This window comes from Acanthopagrus latus, chromosome 17, assembly GCF_904848185.1.
Source record: "Acanthopagrus latus isolate v.2019 chromosome 17, fAcaLat1.1, whole genome shotgun sequence".
Lineage (NCBI taxonomy): Eukaryota > Metazoa > Chordata > Actinopteri > Spariformes > Sparidae > Acanthopagrus > Acanthopagrus latus.
This window is the reverse complement of record NC_051055.1, coordinates 5,115,280-5,134,310: the sequence shown is the minus strand read 5'-3', so window position 1 is coordinate 5,134,310 and position 19,031 is coordinate 5,115,280. Positions and strand designations below refer to the sequence as shown.

General features: G+C 42.5%; 1 protein-coding gene across 3 annotated transcripts in view; it reads left to right on the top strand.

Moving 5' to 3' along the window:
• Positions 1–19,031, top strand: part of LOC119006125 (low-density lipoprotein receptor class A domain-containing protein 4-like) — a 227,078-nt gene that overhangs the window by 82,468 nt on the left and 125,579 nt on the right. The window lies entirely within an intron of this gene.

The window sequence follows — 19,031 nt, the reverse complement described above, 5'->3', positions numbered from 1 at the left end:
AGGCCTGGATTTGTGGGGTGTTAAATTACACCGACCCTTTAATTCACAGATTGTTTATGACGACACATATGAATGATGAATGATGACAGTGAATGATGGACTGGGACAAGGAATTCCCCCAAGATTACAATTTCCATAGTTCATAAATATTTTCTTTTAAAAAGATATCAAAAGCAGAAAAAAATGTGTTAACTAGTCAACTGAAATGGTAAAAAAAAAAAGATAGCAGATTGCAGTATGTATTATGCTTAAAGGAGAAGTGACATTGGCCACAGGTGTACAAGGATGTGCTAACAATGTATAGACTCATATAAACATAATGCCACTCAATCATTAGTTATGACCCACTACTACATGCAGTGGTGTCTGTATCTGCAGGGACCCTGTTCTCTGTCTGCATTTCCTTATTATTCTGCTGTGTTCGGGACATTTCTCATTGTCAGTGATTGATTGTTAAGTTGGTATTTGCCAGCAACAACCAATCAACAATCAACAATCGACCATCTTACTCCAGAATCGCTTACTAAACCTTGTAATGGTCTACTTATAGCCCATTCAAAGAAGGAGGTATATGGAGGAGCTACATGAGACGTCAACATAAACAACTGTAGTCAGCTTTTGCTAAATAATACTAATGTAAGCCAAAGTATAGCTGTGTCAGAAATCCTACTAAATAATGCATTTCCTCTTGTTACCGCATGAGGCACGCGTAACTAATCACTGCTATACTTTTTTAAATTTTCCATTATTAACCAACAGAACAGAAGCACAAGAAAAACATTAAGGTATACATTCAGTAAATTGGTGGTGAAAGTACTCAGATCTCTTCTTTCAGCAAGAGTAACAATACTACAGAGTAGAAATACTGTTAGTCCTTGTCACTGGCATCAAAGTATACTAACGTTAATAGAAATAAAAGTACCATGTCGACTGCCAGCTCTGGTCCTTGAGCAGAACCTTGCTGGAGTGCGACTCTCAGATTCAACGACACTGGTGTTTCCTGGGTTAGTAAGTTTTGAATGAGAGAATGAGGGAGTAGATTTTGTCCTTTTTTCACAGCTGACATTCAGACTTGTCAACAGAGGAAAGGCACAAGTGTTACTAATAACAGTAACGATGACTCTGTTCTTTTTAAGTGTGCAGGCAGACTCCTAGAGAACAAGCTGTTTGTGAAGCCTGATAAATGTGAGTTCCATGCTTTGCTGTCAGTGTCCTAGGTTATGTGGTCACTCAAAGAAAACTAAAACCAGTCCTCGCCAAGATTTAGGCTGTGGCTGAGTGGTCGACTCCAACCTCCCTCAAACAGCTACAATGCTACAAAGATTCATCCAAGATTACAGCAAGATTTTACCTGTCTAACCTTCACCTGTTCTCCTTTTATTTGGAGATCTGATTCCAAGGCAGACTTTCTCAAGTTGAAGGGTTTATTCACTGGTGCTCATGCATCTTGACCCATCTCGACAGTCTGTGGTAGATAGATGCCTCAGACTCCGGTGTGGGTGCTCTCATCTCTAAACGCAACCCCGACACTCTAAATCATACCTGTGCCTTAATCTCCAGATGCCACTCCACTGCAAATATGCAGATATGACATGGGCAATCGGAAGTTGCTGGTCATGGTTCTAGCTCTACAGGAATGGAGACAGTGGCCGAAGGGTTCATAAGTACTTGACAACAAAATCCTACATGTGCTTAGCTAAATGCCTGAACTCAAGCCTGCTGGTCCCTGTTCCTAAGTCGCTTCAACTCCACCCTCTCTTACTGCCCAGGATCCCGCAATGAAAAACTTGAAACCCTCTCATTGCCCTCCTGCTGGTCTGCTGCACCTGCTGCCAATCCCAGTCGCCTCTGGTCACACATCACAGTGCACTTTGCCACCGCTCATCCCTCATCCTCTCTTACTATTCTCGGTCGTTTCTTCAAATCAGTTCAGTTTGTCCCATTGCCTAATTTGCCCTCTGCCCTTGAGACTGCATGGCATCCCTATGGCTAGAACCAGGGTCCACAGTTTGCATCACAAGTGTGGCAGGCATTCTGCAAGGCTTTAGGTGAAGTCTTCAGCTTGACTTCTGGTTATCAACCCCAGTCCTTCATTGTGTCACTGCTAGGCATCCCACCTCGTGGAGCTCCCACCTCCCCTGGATCGAATATGCCCACAACTCCTTATCCAGTTCGGCTATAGGTATGTCCTCATTCTAATGGCTTTCAACGTCCTGATTTTATCTGCTTTGGAGGAGGAAGTGGCTGTCCCATCCATCCAGGCCCATCTCCGCTGTTGTCGGGAGGTTCGGAAAATCACATCACTCATTACTGTGGAAAGTTAGGGCCGTGGATTTCAGTACCTTGTCAGCTAGTAGGGGTATGATCCAGAGGAGCGCTCATGAATTTCTAGGATTCTCATTCTGGATCCAGGTCTTCCACAAGACTTTTACTGTGAGTTCCCCTACAAGTCTGGTAGGGCACCACAGCCTCTGCATCTCCACTCTCCAGTGCCTCAACCTCAGCCTCCACTGCCCAGTACCATGAGCCCCAGCTGCACCGCCAGCCTTGCCTGTCACCTGAGCCTAAATCACCTCATCTCCTGAGCAATTCAATACATTTCCCCTTTCTCAATGACCACATTTTGGTCCTAAGTCATTCTAAATCATAACAAATACCGCAGAATGCAGTGCAGTCACAGCTTGCATCTCTCCAGCTGTTTTGTCAAAAATGTAAAATCAAATGGTAAATGGGCTGTACTTAAACAGCACCTTTCTAGTGTTAGCAACCACTTTTTAAAGAACTTTATAACTCAAGTCAGCGTTCACAAACACATCCATACACTGGTGACAGAGGCTGCCAAATGCAAGGTGCCTCTTCCTCAGGGATACTCTGGCATGTAGACTACAGCCCTGGAGTTGAACCACCAACCTTCTGAATGGTGGGTGCCTGCCCGACATCCATCTATAGATGTGTCTATACACAAACAGATTGTAGACTACATGTGAGGTTACAATTTCTCTGTGTGTGGATATTTATGAGGGAATCAGACACTTAAGGTGAACAGTTCACAGCACTGTAGAGAGGAAAAAAAACAAGTTTAGTGGAAATATTAAGCACCACAGTATTAGCTTAACCGTTTCTCATTAAAACATAATCACTCACTCTAATTATTATTGTTGTAATTGAAGTTGTATGCAGGCATATGGAGGCCCTCCTCTTCCCCTGGGGATTGACTTACCTTCTTTCAGCTGAACTATTGCTCAGACTAAATATCCCACAGGACTGGTGAATAGTGAATCAACAGGTTCAGACTTGTGACATGCTGACCAGCTTCAGTCAAATCATGAGATGAAATCTGTGTATTTTCGTTTAAATCATTTTGTTTCAAGAGGTAGTTTAAAAACTAAATGGACAAAAATGAACTGAAATGTTGTACAGACCCCATGTGCTGATGGGGATGTTAAAGTGGCTCTATAACAGCAGGAGAGTGAGGGAGAAACGCAGTCTGTACACAGTCCTGATAGGAGTTCTCATTAGCCAAAAATGATTAAAGTCACCAGTGGAGGATGCCATGGCTGTACAGGGCCTTTAAAGGTTGGTTCAACTAGCTGACAAAAAAAAAGTTTTTTTCATTTTCTTGTAGTACGATGTAGCCATGGAAATAGTTTTGGTTTTATTCATCCAGGTTTGATATATCAACTGTTACAGGTTAGGTTACAGCCAAATGAAATTTTAATCAAATTGAATCTTTTATTTGTAAAGTTATTCTTAATAATAATAATAATAATAATAATAATACATTGTACTTGTATAGTCCATTTCTGAATACTCAAAGGTGCTTAATACCGGGCAGCTGGTTCGATAAGAAGATACGACTCATCACTACGCATCTTTAAAAGAGCTGTGTTTCAAAATAAAAGTACTGCGGTGTTAAATGTGATTTTCCTCCGTCTTTCACTGGCCTACAAAAAACAAATACACCTGCTAGCCAGATCACGTTCTTTATTAAAGGAGGTGTTGCTGCTCATTCAGTTTTTGTTGGAATCAACAAAAATAAGTCACGGGAAGTTGCTTTAAAGGGTAATTTCACCATTGCTATTAAGGTAACGGGAAGTGCTACTGCATGGAGACGCCTTTTAGTGTGAAAGTGCTGTGGGAAGTCTGATAAATATACTCAAGTGATGTCACTTTGTCAGTCAGAGTCAGCACTGATTGGGGCACCAGACTACAAGTTGAGCATCAAAAAAATATTTAAAAAATCTGGATGTGTGGCGTTAGAAAGCAGTGAGCTTACCAGACCTCCGTAGCTTGCTCTTCATCTCTGCTGCAGGCTAAATGCTTCAGGCCTCACCAGCATCACACATGAGAATCTTTGATCCAGCTGTCTGTGTTTGAGTTACATTGTGGGTCGATTTGGAGCCGGATTTTGACAATGAGGATGTGTGGAAAAAGGGAAAGGAAAACATGTCTCTGGTTGTACTGCATCAGTGTTGATCCTTTGTGTAAAAAAACTGGCCTTTGTGAGTCTGGCAGCGTCGCTAAATCAGAGGAGTAGGTCTTTTCAGAATCAATGTCATATTCAGGATAATCCACAGACCACAATATTAGCACTTTCCATTTGAATGGCTGTCAAAAAATGTTTGTTGTCCCATGTTTTCTTCATGTGTTGCTTGTCTGTCATTAAAATGCAACAAAAGAAAAATACGACTGTCCACATGAAATCTTATGACAGGGTGTTCTTTTTACCCCACTGTATGGGTTGTGGAGGCAGGAATCTTAGACACACACACATCTCAAAGTATGAACACATCAGACCAAGACTATTTGTACAGATAGATACCACTAAGTGCAAAAATGTATCCAGCTTCAACAAGTTCACTAAGGAAGCAAAAAGCGGTACAGTGAAGTCGTCCTCTGTATGTTTTCCTTCATGTGAACAAAGAGCTACTTCAGACAGATTTAAGCAGATGTACGCCCGTGAAGGTGACTGATAACATTTCCATTAGCATTCTCTAATGCCACCTCCCAGCCTGGATTATCAAACTGCTGCAGCGATTTTCACATTCTGCCATTTTCTCTTTGATTGCTGAGAGTTTGGGATCCTGCTGTGATGTTTCCTTTGGCATTGTTAACCATGGCACATATAGGAATGTGCCTCCTCCACTCACCGCTGATCTGTCAAAGCTGTTTGACTTGCAGCCGAAACTCGCTCACTCGCTCAACAGCCAAGAGTGTGGAGCAGTTGACAAGACCTTTACTCTGAGGGCGATCAGAACAAAGGTCCTGTCACCGATCTCTGGAGCAGACATCTCACTCTGTGAGTTTGTAGGAAACCACGCTGGCAGACCGACTTATAACTTATCTGCTCACTGTTGTTTCCTAGGAGTTCATTTATGTAAACACAGAGCCTTGTGTCGCTGGCGAGCAGTGTGTGTGCTGCATGGTTAAGAATTTGATTAATGTACTTGAAATCTTCACACACACACACACACACACACACACACACACACACACACGTAGGCATCCTGCTGTTACTGTTAGCATGGTCAATGACTGCAGATATGAAGAAATCACTGCAGACCAGGGCCTTCTTGCTGTTCTCAAAGCACAAGCATCGCATCATTCATGGGCTGTGCATGTATGTCTGGGAGTATGCGTGCCCAGGTTGGTTCTGGTCAGGCTCCAACCAAAGCCCTGCTGGGCTGAAGAGGGGAATGAAGTCATCGAGTGCTAGTAAACAAACATGCCGACATTCAGATAAAGGTAGACACCAGTGGCCAATAGCTGCAAGGTTAATGTAAGGTCTTGTTTACTGCAGGGGGTTCATATCAGGTAAAACACACAACCACATAAACACACAGACTTTTAGCCTACTACTCATCCCGGCCGGGTCTGTGTATCTGTCTGTATCCTTGTGAGAGTGTTACCGGCACTAGAAAATAACTGTGCACTCCCATCACACTCTTTCACAGTTTTCTCCCTTACAGTACTGTTTTTCCCGTCTTGGCTTCATCCCTGCACCTAGTCATAATTGATTCATTCGTCCGTCCTTCTGTAAATTCCAGACGCACACTTTCTGTTTGCAAAACAACACTACTTTCTCCCTCCCTTCTCTTTCCCTGGTTATTTTCACAATAATCTTATTCATATCTTCATCTCACCATTTCATGTTCAAGTTCTTTATTGTTGTATGCAAAACAGCTACGGTAACAGTCATTTGCAATGAAATTCTTATTTCTCAGCTGTGCTCTTAAGGATATTGCATTGATGGGACAGGTTTGGTTACCCTGTTATCGAAGGGCACCACCCTGGAATCAAGGCAACACCCTGGAATGGGGGACCAATAACCAAATGGGAAAACAGTCTCAAAACGGGGTGTTCACCTTAAAATGTAAACATTTATCAAATATTTAACATTTAAAGGAACTGTGGAGGAAACAAATCCCAGCATTAACCGTCACAACCAGCTGTAACGACAACACATATGCATAGATGATCACAGAAAACTCGACTGTATAATAGTGTTTAAAAGCCCAGGTTGCATTTTGGCGAGAGTTTTGCTTTAACTTGCGATCTGTTCACCAGAGTTATCCATGGATGCATGTAGGTGAGTGTGTATTCCCTCCTGACATGTTCAACGGAAGGACCCCAGATCTTCTTAAGCTCGGTGTGGGAGCGAGACACCGTATGTCATATTTCCTCTAGATGTAGACAAGAAACCATGTCATTCAGCCATTTTTTGAAGCCGGGAGGGGAGCTTGCCATCCATTCTCTTAAAATGACCCGTTTTGCAATGACCACACCAAACATGAGCTTGTTGTAAAGCAGAGGAGAGAATTAGTCAGTCATAAGAACGGCCCAATATCACTGAGAGACGGTCTGGAGCCAATTGTTTGCTATATACGACACCACCGCTTTAATCTGGAGAGAGAGGGGGTTGCCATGGAAAAGAGGTTAACAATCTGGGAGATCAGGTGTTTGGAGGTGGGAGCTCGGGTCAAACTATCATGGTATCAATCACTGTATCAAGGCAAGGACAAAATTCCTCAACAAAATTTTTGATTTGCAAACAACAAAAAAGATTTACTGGAAGGACGATTGAACCCAGCCTGAAGCTGCGCAAAGAAGCAACATGATTATCAATGTAGAGATCCAGAGCTTAAGAAGTGCATGAAATGAAATGAGAGAAGCCATGAGGGTGGCATTTATCCCCATACAAGGGTCGTTTGTACTTGAAACATATCCGTGGATGTTTTATGTCAATAGTCCAAGTGGATACAAAGCCCTCCAAAATAAGTACAAAAGGTTGAGTGCTCACTTCCCTGTGCAATGGCGATTTGAAACCACTAACACTCAATCAGTATAGATGTGAGTGGTAAACTGCCAGATCTGAACATTAATTATGTAGCGATCTAAAGAGATGGCAAAGCCATAACGACGATATGTACCAAGAGCTAAGATTTATCCGCTAAGTCTAAGGAGTTGGCAAACCTTTCAGCATCAGCTGGTTAATCATGTGTCTTAGTTGTGTTATTGTAGTGGACAAGTAGCATGGCTAGGAAGCACAGAAAGCACTTAGCACCTGCTTCAGTTAACCTGCTGCTGTGATGGAGTGGCCCTCCAAGTCGTTCACTTTGGCTCTGAGGAGACCATTACCCACCTGCAGCTTGTTGCATGTAGCTTCCAGTATTGTGATACGGTTATCAGAGGTGGACAGGTCCTTGTCTATATAGTTAATGCGTTTCATGGTTTTTTGAAGCGAGGACAAACAGAGTTCGATTAAGTCAAGGCTGTTTCCCAGAGATTTCTTCAAGCTGGCAATCTCAACTCCTTGTTTAGTTATGGCTCCACAATAGCTTCGTTGGTATCAGCAGACGCACTCGGCCTCTGACTCCCGCGAGATTCCAACACCGCTTGAAGGATGTCCTAGTGTTTTAATGATAAAATAGAAGCGATGACATGGAGCGCTTGGGAAACACTCCATTACTGTGCACGTTCGGTTTTCTGATGTAGGACTTCCCAAACTCTCTTGTTCTTGGCAGCAGAACCATCAGGCACAAAACATTCAGTGTCCTCCACTGTGTTCTTCTTCTTGTTATAAGAGCAGGGTAGCTCAGTGTATTATGTGTTTTGGGTAGCAAGTGTGTGTTTGAATAAATGCAGAAAAGTGACGGTCACTGCAAACGGAGAAGAGAAAAGTTATCAGCAAGTTGCCACACTGTCAGTATAACACAGTATAGGTTACAGTGTGTCAGCAAATAAGTGCTGCAGCTCTTCAATATCAAGAAAAGTCGTGTCTGCTGTTGACCACCTTCTGGGAAAGTGAAGGTGATCAGCCCCGAAGCCGCACTAATAACTGCGTGTGCCTTTAAGATTAGCATCTGTTGTGCAAACACTGTTTTGTGGAAACAGCGTTTTTTGCTGGAGTGATTGAGGTCTCTGATGATCCTGTCGGCCTTAATCCTGCAACGCTGGTTGTAGAGGTCCTACATCAGTTACAGCTCCATGTTGTACTGAGCTGTTTTGCCAACCTCTGTAGAACCTTATGGTGAGCTTGCAGGTAATGATGTCAGTGTGGGTGGGTCCAGGTCAGGCCAGGTCCTCACTGATGATGACGGGGGTGTGTGTCCTTTTTCAGACCAAAGAAATCATGGAAGAAGGGACTCAAAAAAGGGTTATCAATACAGTAGTGGTACCATGTAAATTTTGGAAAAGTTAGTGTCCCTCTAAATCCGACCAGTGTCATCTCTCTTCACCTACATTTTCTGACACCCTATTTGAGGCAGTCAATTGACAGAGAGCCAATACTGCAGAGTCACTCTATCGTCCTCTTTCCCATCCCTCTGTCTTCTCTCTGTCTGCGATTGACACATTTTCTCACTCTGCCTCTCCTGTCGGTGGTCACCTTTTTCTGTCCATCTCCATTTATCTCACTCTGTCATCCTCGCCTCCTACCTACTCTGCTCCGTCTCGCGCAGTGTGGTCTCTCACCACAGTCAATCCATATTGAGCTGTACTAATGTGGTGCACTCGCACATCTATTAAGTGACTGACAGCTCGGGGTTATTAGATGAGAACCTCCTGCTCCGCCCGGTGCCTGGGCTGGAGGCCTCAGACCCTGTGGATGTCTGTCTGTCAGCCTCTTTACTTGTCTGCTGCATTGGTGAAATAATACATACTTCATGCTTGGTGAGCGTGAATGGAAGATTGATTTTTAAGATTGACCTTTAAAGGTGTACGCTGGGCAAAGTTGAAATGAATTCCTAATTCTTAAAAGTATTTTTTTTCCCTAATAAATATTAGATAAAAACCATGGTTGGTCTTAGGATAAATCCAGTCGATAATAAGTCTAATAAGAAGTCAGATAGAATGGGAAACACACACATGTATAATTCGCCTAGGGCTGGCTCTGTGTGTGAGCTGGCCCTGGGTGGCCATGATGAAAATGTACGCTCAGAAAATAGGTGTTTTCAGAGGAATGGTGGATTTTGTAGCATCTTTTGATGCAGCGGTAAAGAACATCTGCAGAGTGCTTCAGTGTTTAAAGGAACATCTAAGACAGTACATGATGAACGCTCAGTTTTCAGGAGTACTGACTTTTTTTTAAGTCACTTTTCAAGCTAAAATTGCAAACATCTGCTGTTTCCAGCCTCCTGAATCTCATGTTTCTTCTTCTTGTCGTTTATGGTACCAAATGAAGAGGCTTTAGGTTTTGGACTTTAATGCTTTTAATGAAATCAACATCTAAACACAACATACAAATACCAATGCAACTTTCAAGGGCTGCCAGATAGCAGAATCATGCTTTGAACTGCCATGCTTTGGCCTGCTTGGGGCAGCATGTGATATGTTAGCCAGGTGAGGGTGTCTTGCTATCTGGGAGACCTCAAAATGTGGGTCAGATGAACTTAGCTGATACAGGCCAGATCTAGGCCTCAACAATTTTGCTATCTGGGCTAGTTTTGGTGAGGAGGATGTGTCCTCTGAAAGCTGTTTGTGTAACAGTACAAAATACTAGCATACCACTGGTCAGAGGGCTGTTTGGATGCAATGGTGGAATCTGCATCAGTCGATACCTCTGAGGAATTTTGTGGGGAAACTATCTATTGAGCAAGTAGAGGACCTCATTTGGGGTACAAACAACATGGAAAAGTGTTCAGAGCAGAGCATAATGTTTTGACATCACAGACGAGCCCCAGTTAAGAGTAAAATCTTCACTTTTATGTTTCTCTTTGTTTTATTTTTCCTTTTTGGTAAAGACGACTGCCCCAAACTCTCCCTTCCCCTTTGTCACGGCTATGTTTTATGCTGCATTCAAGGGATGTGGGAATAATTACCAAAGCATGTAGTGAAAGTGTTACTACTAACCACTATGATTTCTGTTTCACAATCAAGTGATAAGATGATTAGGTTTGAATTGTTTTCTCCTTTATTCAAACAGAAAATACTTGTACTTGGTGGTCAAATTAAGTTTGTTTGCAGCAAACTAAAAAACAATGCGTCAACCACAAAAACGTATAAAAAGTGTTGTCCTTTACTTTCATGTAATGCTGGTAACACACACACAAGGGACACACACACAATGACATGTATCAATACTCTCCTCATATATGATATATCTGACCTATACATCATTAACAAGCTCTTGCAGTCATTTGTTTCATTGCTGGATGATGCTGAATAGCAGTCCCAACCTGACTCCTGATGACTAGGCTTACCTCTGCCTTGCTCTTTAAAGCAGGAGACAAACACATTTTAATGACTACATAAACTGACCTGACCTGTTGGCTATATGTTCAAATGGAGCTCAATTAAATTAGAAAAAGAAATGCAGATCTCCACTGTGGCTAGTGGTCAGGACCTGTGTGTGTGTGTGTGTGTGTGTGTGTGTGTGTGTGTGTGTGTGTGTGTGTGTGTGTGTGTGTGTGTGTGTGTGTGTGCAGGAGTTGTGCAGACAAGTATCCATTTTAGTTTGATATAATTGCAAGACGTATGACAAGATAATTGCACATGTTTGCATGTATCCAAGAATGTGGGAGAGTGTGGGCACATGCGTGCTGGTCCATGTATGAGCGTATTTATGTTTCGGCCCGCTATAATTACAAGATTAACTACATGATAATTGTACGCATGTGTCTGTGAATGTGTGCACATGTGCATTCATATTAATTCATTATAATTACAGGGCGTGAGACAGAGTGTGCGTGTTGGTGTCTGTGGCAGAAACACACTGAATCAGACAGTCACCGTATGTCATCATCCCCGCCTGATTTCTTCTGTATCCTGCTTGTGTTTCTTCGTATTGGAAATGTCTGTTGACGTCTCAGGTTTTTTTGGAGCAAAAGTGTGTGTGAATGTGCTGCCATGCACTCTTGCCCGAGCAGCTTGTGCGTGCATGCATGTGCGTGCGTATGTGTGTGTGTTTACCTTGTCTCTCTGCGCATGACTGCCTGCTGTCTGATGTTGTCTCCCTTATTTACTTCCCATCCGGCTTATTTACCAGTCAGTCAGACATCCACCCAGCCCACGTTTACACTTACCTAAATAGGCACATCATCATCATCTGTATGTGTGTGTGTGTGTGTGTGTGTGTGTGTGTGTGTGTGTTCACCCGTTACCATGCCTATTTGTGTACGTGTCTACGATCTACAAGTGTGAATGCACGCGTGGGTAGGAGTTTGTGTGCGTGTAGGCGTGTTTATGTAGGTGTTTATATCTGTGACTGTTTGCCTGCGTGCGTGCGAGTGAATGTGTGTGTTGCAGCCTCCGTGCAGTCAATAGCTGTATTAAGGCTGCTGTCATTATGTAGCAGCCCTCACATTAATGCTTCGATCTCCACTCCCTACATTCCTCTGATGTCTCAGATAGCAGCAAACCTCCATCCAGCTGCACTCAGCCTTCTCACTCACACTGCATGTTTTCTTTTGCTGTGTAACACCGTGACACACTTCCACTATGTAAACATATGAGTAATAATAAGTTCAGTTCCAGCTTTTCTACCTCACAGAAAGTATAGAAACTGAAGCAACTAGTGCTTAGTTAACTGAGGTTATATTTCATTTTTGTGAGTTATTGATTTTGATCTTCACACATACCCACGGTATTGTTCTTTTCATTTATCAGGATTTGGTAGCGGTTTACTACATATTCAAGAAGTTAGACTTCGGCAGGAAGAACTGCACAAGGCTCTTGATAACCTTAACAATGTGGGTACTTACTGGCAGACCACACTCACATCTTTTTAGTTTCATCCCATTTTGTAGCCACTCCGGCCAGACGTTAGAGTCGCTACTAACATCCAATATCGTGCAGCCCAAACCCAGTATCTTGATTAGGGCTGCGCGATATTGGAAAAAACTGATATTGCAATTTTTTTTTAACCCTGCGATTTATATTGCGATATGAAAAAAATACAGGAATTTTCATCAGATGACCTGAATAGCACTTTATGTTATGCTGCACTGCTGCTATCTTGTGGACAGTTAACCTGCACTGATCTTACCTGTTTTTGTCGTACTGAGCTGTGTGGTACCGACGTAAATGGTCAAACAAATTAGTTGTGTTACCTCTTATTTTGGCAGCAGATGCAAGGCACTGTTGACACAGAACACGTGTTTGGTTAATATCATCCTTCCTGTAGCCGAAATAATTCCAGATAAATGATTTTTCTTTTTGGCACCGAGTCTTCTCCTGCCATGTGACTATTGCGCACACGATATATCGTGCAGCTCGAATCTGGATACATTATATGGATAACTAATTATCCAATCTTGCCTTTTGCATTTACTCCTGGTATTTTAATGCTTTGTCATAATACTCAGTGAGATCAGATCTCTGTCCTCCATGAGGAGTTTGAGGCTGCTGCAAATCAGGTCCAGTTAATCCTTTTCTTCATATAGAAATACTGTACTTGTAGGCGACACTGTAGCAAGATAAATACAGGCTTTGTTAACAGCAGATCAGCTGCGCAGATAAATTGCACACAGTTAAATCTTATTATATGTCATTCATTTTCCACCTGCAGCGCTTACATTTTCATAAAACTGACTAACTCAACTTTTGGCTCTTACTTGCTCACTCTCTGAATAAGAGCAACGACCTGTACCAGTGATGGAAACAGATGTGAGTCGGGTGTACGGATTGCGTTTTCACACACCTAAGATCCAAACACAGTGCAAGCCAGCCCGCCTCCAGATGTGATCAGGCAGATCCGATTCACAATGCATATTCACCATGCATTAACATGCATTTTTCTTTATCTGGATAATGTGTCAGGTATAAATGAGGTGTGAGAGCAATAGTGAAACAGAAGTAAATGGGAGAGCAAGTGCACAACTTCATGACCAACAAATCATTTTGTAATAATGCGATCTCACGTTCACCTTGTTATAAGAAATTAACAATTACAAGCAAAGAGGCAGTCACGGTTAAGGGGTTTCTGCATCAGCTGATTTAGTGTCAAGTCTATGTCTGAACATGTGGATTTCAGTAATTCCTAGTTCAATAATACGGACACCACAACTGTACAAACGTAAGGATTTTAAAATAAAATGTTTCACATGCTTACCATGCTAATCACAGAATTAACCAGTCCCCAAGCAGGTAAGTAGGCTATACATACCTCACAAGGCAGCTGTTTTTTCTTGAAGCTTGCATCTTGAACATCTTGCCATCTTAACACATCGGTGTAAATAAAGGAATGTATGACTCTCTGTTGTATATTATATTGTGGATGTTTGCATATAGACAGGAATGACATGTGGGATGCTTGTGATGTAACAAGTTTTTTGGCATACCATCGGCCACGTTTTGATCTTGGCTGTGCAGCGCAACTGGCTCCTCCTCCTCCTCAAAGTAGTTTTGAAGCATGTCCGGTGTGTATATATTAAACTTCTAAACAGAATGTACACGTCTGCAAGGTTCTCTGATGACTTAACAGCTGCAGCCTACTCCACTGTTACTTCATTTGTAAATATGAAATATTAGTGTTTTGAAAAGTCATGTGGTGGCATGGCTGTTGTGGAATAAGAGAGCACCAGCAGACCTGGGACCAGCTGCCAATAGGCTCTTTTGGAGTTACATTATAAACTAATAGAATTAGTAGAAGGAGGTATCACACAGACAACCCCTGATCATACAGTTATATGAGATATATTTTTTTAAATTCTAATTTTACAAAAAAATGAAATAAATACAGGCCTATTTTCTTAAGTAAAATATTACCGAAATCCAGTGAGCTCATACCAGGCTATGGCCATGCCGTCCTATGAGGAAAAATCTCAGGCCAAAACTGACACTGATATGGAATGAATTATTAAAAATCGATGTAGTGCAGGTTGAGAAAAGTTGTCTCTAGTTTTGATCATGCTCCAAAATCACTTGTTCCTATAGTCCGATAATGCATCTCAATAACACCTTTCCTTAGACTGTTCACGCCTGCACAGGTCATTCAGTACATTTTTTATTATGCTTCAAGACTTGCACAACTAGCTCTTCATATTTCTATATATTTTTCTCCTTAGTGCAGTATGTTTAAACGCAAAAGTAAATTCCTTCTGTGTGAAAACCAACTTGGTCACTGATCTGATTCCCTCTGATTACATTACCCTAGATTCAAGCCTTTTCTCCTGTCTCTCCTCATCCTTAATGCATCAGCCTGATAGAACAAACTGGGTGATGACAGACAACAGCATCTGAAAATGATTTACAGCCATTTCTAAACCTTTTCATCTTGCACAAAGTGCTGCCTTGGTGCAGCAAGGACACATCTTTTTCATTGCACGTTCATTTAACCAGCTTTGATTTGTTTAGCTGAACAGCAAGCCAGCCGGCCTGCCTATCTGTTCTGATTCAGTTGTTGATATGATGGCTGAGGTGACTGAGTTTGAGACGCTATTTTGGCTCAGCCTGTCAGCGCTGCCTGCCTGCTACGATCCTCCGCTAGGTTGGCTAGGTAGCATGTGGGCGTGTGTGCAAGCATGCGTGTGCACGGGTTTTTTTTTTTTTTTCTTGTGTGTGCATTTGCGTGGGTGATTGTATTTCATGTGTGCTTGTCTGTGCAGTGTGCTCATGTGTGAGTGTGTGTGCCTGTACCTTATTCATGTGTGTGGGCGTATGCATGGGCAGAGCGTTACAGCTAACAGTGAACAGGCAACCTGAGGACATGCTTATGAGGTTTCTCACTGTCGACGCTAACCAGCGAATATTAACCTGGTGCTCTCTCGGCACCTTAAGCTGCAAAACACACAGAGGCAACATTTTCAAATTTTCTTCCTCATCTGTGTAATGCGCTGATAAGTCTGTTATGGACAAGAGTGCACGGAGGAAATGGGAAGAGGGCTAGGTCAGTCTGCGCCATTATTGCTGTCAGGTGATTTCATCATGATAAAAATATCATCCATCTCGTACTTAAATGGATGTAGATCCATGTAAGCCTTATTATGTGTTAGCTCAGGGCCTCGTCAGTGCTGAGTAAACTCTGCAGAACTGTGGGTTGAACTCACCATGTCAAACTTATTCACATCTAATTACCTCTGATGTATATCAAAATGTACTCATGATAAATGAATATATATTAAAAAGTGGTGCCTTTGAATATGACTGGCTGAGGTCCTTGGTATGTGAGACCTGAAGCACAAAATACACGTTCAGCCTATGGAGGTAATGAGAACACAAGGAATTTGATTTGCTCCGTGGTAATAATGATAAAATAACACATGGAGAGAGTCCTTGTCTTACCCTCGAAAACCAAGAAAAAAACACAGTCACATAATGAAGCAAACATTATGTTGTTAGAGTGTGTTCCTGAGCACAGACAGCGACGGATGAAAGTGGGATTCGAGAAAGCTCTGAAAAAGACCAAATTAAAGATTTTGCTTGTGTGACACAGAGTAGATGATCCTGCTCTATTATTCCGTTGACCTCTATCATCACATAAGGACCTGAGACCCATTATTTTTGACTCTAAAGCTGCTCAAAGTTTTCTCAAATTTTTCTTATGGTTAACCCAATTTTCTTCACATTCAGCATATCTCACAGGTCTAGTATTAACAGACAGCCATAATTGGACAGACATATCGAGTTTACATTAGTGGGCTGTATTCAAAATCATTGCTTATTTCTCTTCTGGAGTCCCAGTTGTATGGCATCACTATTTTAAGTAAAACATGCAACCTTCCATCACTGCTTCACATTTAGTGTCCAGTGTGTGCTGCCAGGCCAGCAGGAGGCCCTTAGACAAAGTGGACAGAGAGGGTTAAACCACAGTGTAACTTCGCTGTTATGTAGCGTGACAGCAATCTCCCTGAGGCTTACACAAGTACATTCACATCCTGCCCAGAAAACACACATGCACACATGCACAGAGCAGAGCCGTACTGATGCACTGTCTGGACTGCAGAGAGGAGACACGGCCTGAAGGTCTCTCTCTCTCTCTCTCTCTCTCTCTCTCTCCCTCTCCCTCGGTCTGTCACTGTTTCTATTTCTCTCTGCTTTACTATGGGTGCCAATTGTGCAGAGTCAGCACAACTCTGACATGCTTAATTATCCCGGTCGAGCCACAGCAAGGACAGGACAGAGGAGGAGACAAGAGGGCTGAGGAGAGAGGAAATAAGGGGAGAGGACAGCACACAGGATCGGAAAAGGAGAGGAGAAGAGATGAATAAACAAGGGGGGAGACAGGGCAGGTGAGAGGAGAAGAGATGGAGGGAGGAGAGAAAAGAGGATGAGCGAGGAGAGGAGAGGAGAGGAGTAAAAGAAAGAGGAGTGAGGCAGGGAGACAGCAGGTTGGAAAGATGCCCCAATCTTTCATGGCTCACAGACACATCTGCAACACATTTATTACCTTACTGCCCTGCAAAGCTGCTGCTCGCCTCATATCAAGAATGCAAGCTGGAGGGCAGAGAGAGAGAGAGAAAAGACTGAAATACAGAGAGTGATGGAGACCAAGGGGATGATAAACAGTCTGACAGAGAGACTTCACCGTTACCATGGAGGAAGCAGAATCCCAGTACTTGACTAATCTGCAGTGCGTAACAAAATCTCAACGCACAAAGTAATAAAAAACAACCCACATTACATCGGAATTGCAGGCCAGCATTATTTAAAGGGGGCACCCCGCGGATTTCATTCATGAACAGTTATTCATTTCATCAAGAGGAGAACAGAAACCAGTCTGAAAACAATTGTGTAATGTCCTTGGTAGTTTTAAACGGCGCTTCTGAAAATCTAAGAAAATGACCCTCATGATGTATTACCCAGAGTAACCAGCTGGTGGTGAATTGGACATTTACTCCACATAGAGGCTGTGATGACAGTTACAACCCACAAACAAGAAGGATGTCTAGAGAGTTTTGACACCCTGATATTGTTTTTAAGGAAACTAGTGATTGATTTAACCCTCACCCTTCATTCAACTCATCCCTTTAAATATCTTAATTAAGTTTTTACATGTTTTGAAGGGGTGACAAAAGATTATTCTACAGTTTACTAATGACATAGGATATCTGGGCATCTTTTGTAATGATTTTGACCCTTTTCATCTCCATTTGTGACATACAAGTTCCCCAATTGTACACTATTGTGATTCTAAATCCCTGGACTACCTCTTTAAAAACATGTCCAACTCTTTCTGTTTACTCCGTAATAAAATATCTTTCTGCAATTCACATTTACCAGATACTTTTGTCCAAAGCAACTTACAGTAAAGGTGCCAACCAACATATTGGGAGCAGTTTAAGGTTCAGTATTTTTCCTAAGGACAGTTTGACCTGCAGACCAGGGGAATTGAACCTGGGACCGGGACCTTCTGATATCAGTATGCTGGCTCTACCCCTAAACAACAGCCATCCATTCATGAACACTACTGCTAAATGATCTCACAGCACACCTTTCATTGATCATGAATCAGAAACGTGTGAAACCTCAATTTACTTCTGCAGGGTAGCTGAAAAAAACAACAGAGTACATGTAAAAAAGGAAATGGTTGGAATGATGTCATCAGTTTTGTAGGTTATGTGGTCAATCCAAAGTAATGGGCAAATGATTACTGTCACCTATGATGACTCAAGAGAATCTTTAGGATGCATCCTTATGGTGAACTTTGTGCCTGAACCAAGTGTTGTATACACACAATATACCACAAATTAATACAAAAATGTTTCGTCCTGCTGATGGCAGGGGAAAAAAAGTCAGGAGACCCCAAGAAGAAAAGTCGGGATCAGCGAGCCATTTCGATTCTTCCTCTGGGAACTATTGCTGAAGTCCATTGCAAGTGTGAGGTCAATAGTTTTGACTCGGTATTCCCAACTTCCACTCTAAATTTGTCCCTGCGTATTTGCACGGGGAAAGATGGATTTATGCCGCAACTCCAAGTCCAGGGAAATCTCTGAACTTCAATCATGTAGCACACTTAAAAAGAGACAAGAGCAGTAGGCTAGTATGCCATACTGCAAAGGCTTAACCCATCAATGTAAATAAAAAACTACTAAAACAGTTGATAGAGCTTTCTGCTGTGATGGTGAAATAGACTTGGACTTGAGTATCACCACTGGAGGACATGGAGGGGTCCAAGGTTTCTTAATGGACCTTATTGCCTTCATAAAACGCTGTATGAGTAGTGTGACACAGCATGTTACACCATAAACAGCCTCTTGGTTTAATGTGTTATAATGCTGCTGCACTGAGAGCTGTGACTGCAGCAACAGCAGCCCACTGACTCTCATTTACACACACACACACACACACACACACACACACACACACACACACACACACACACACGCACACACAAATGCATGCCCAAGGACACTTTGATAGCCAGACACACACTGAGAAACTCACACACATGCACACACTGCTAAAAACGAGTTTCCAGCCCCCAGTCTGTCACTGGCAAATGACAGCTACAACACTTTGTTATATCATAAGCACAACTACACACACACACGCACACACACACACAGACACACACACAGACTTGTCAAAGTGCAGTTCACGTCACACATTTTCTGTCTGAGTCTGCATGAGCAGTTTTCTTCCCCACTGCGGGA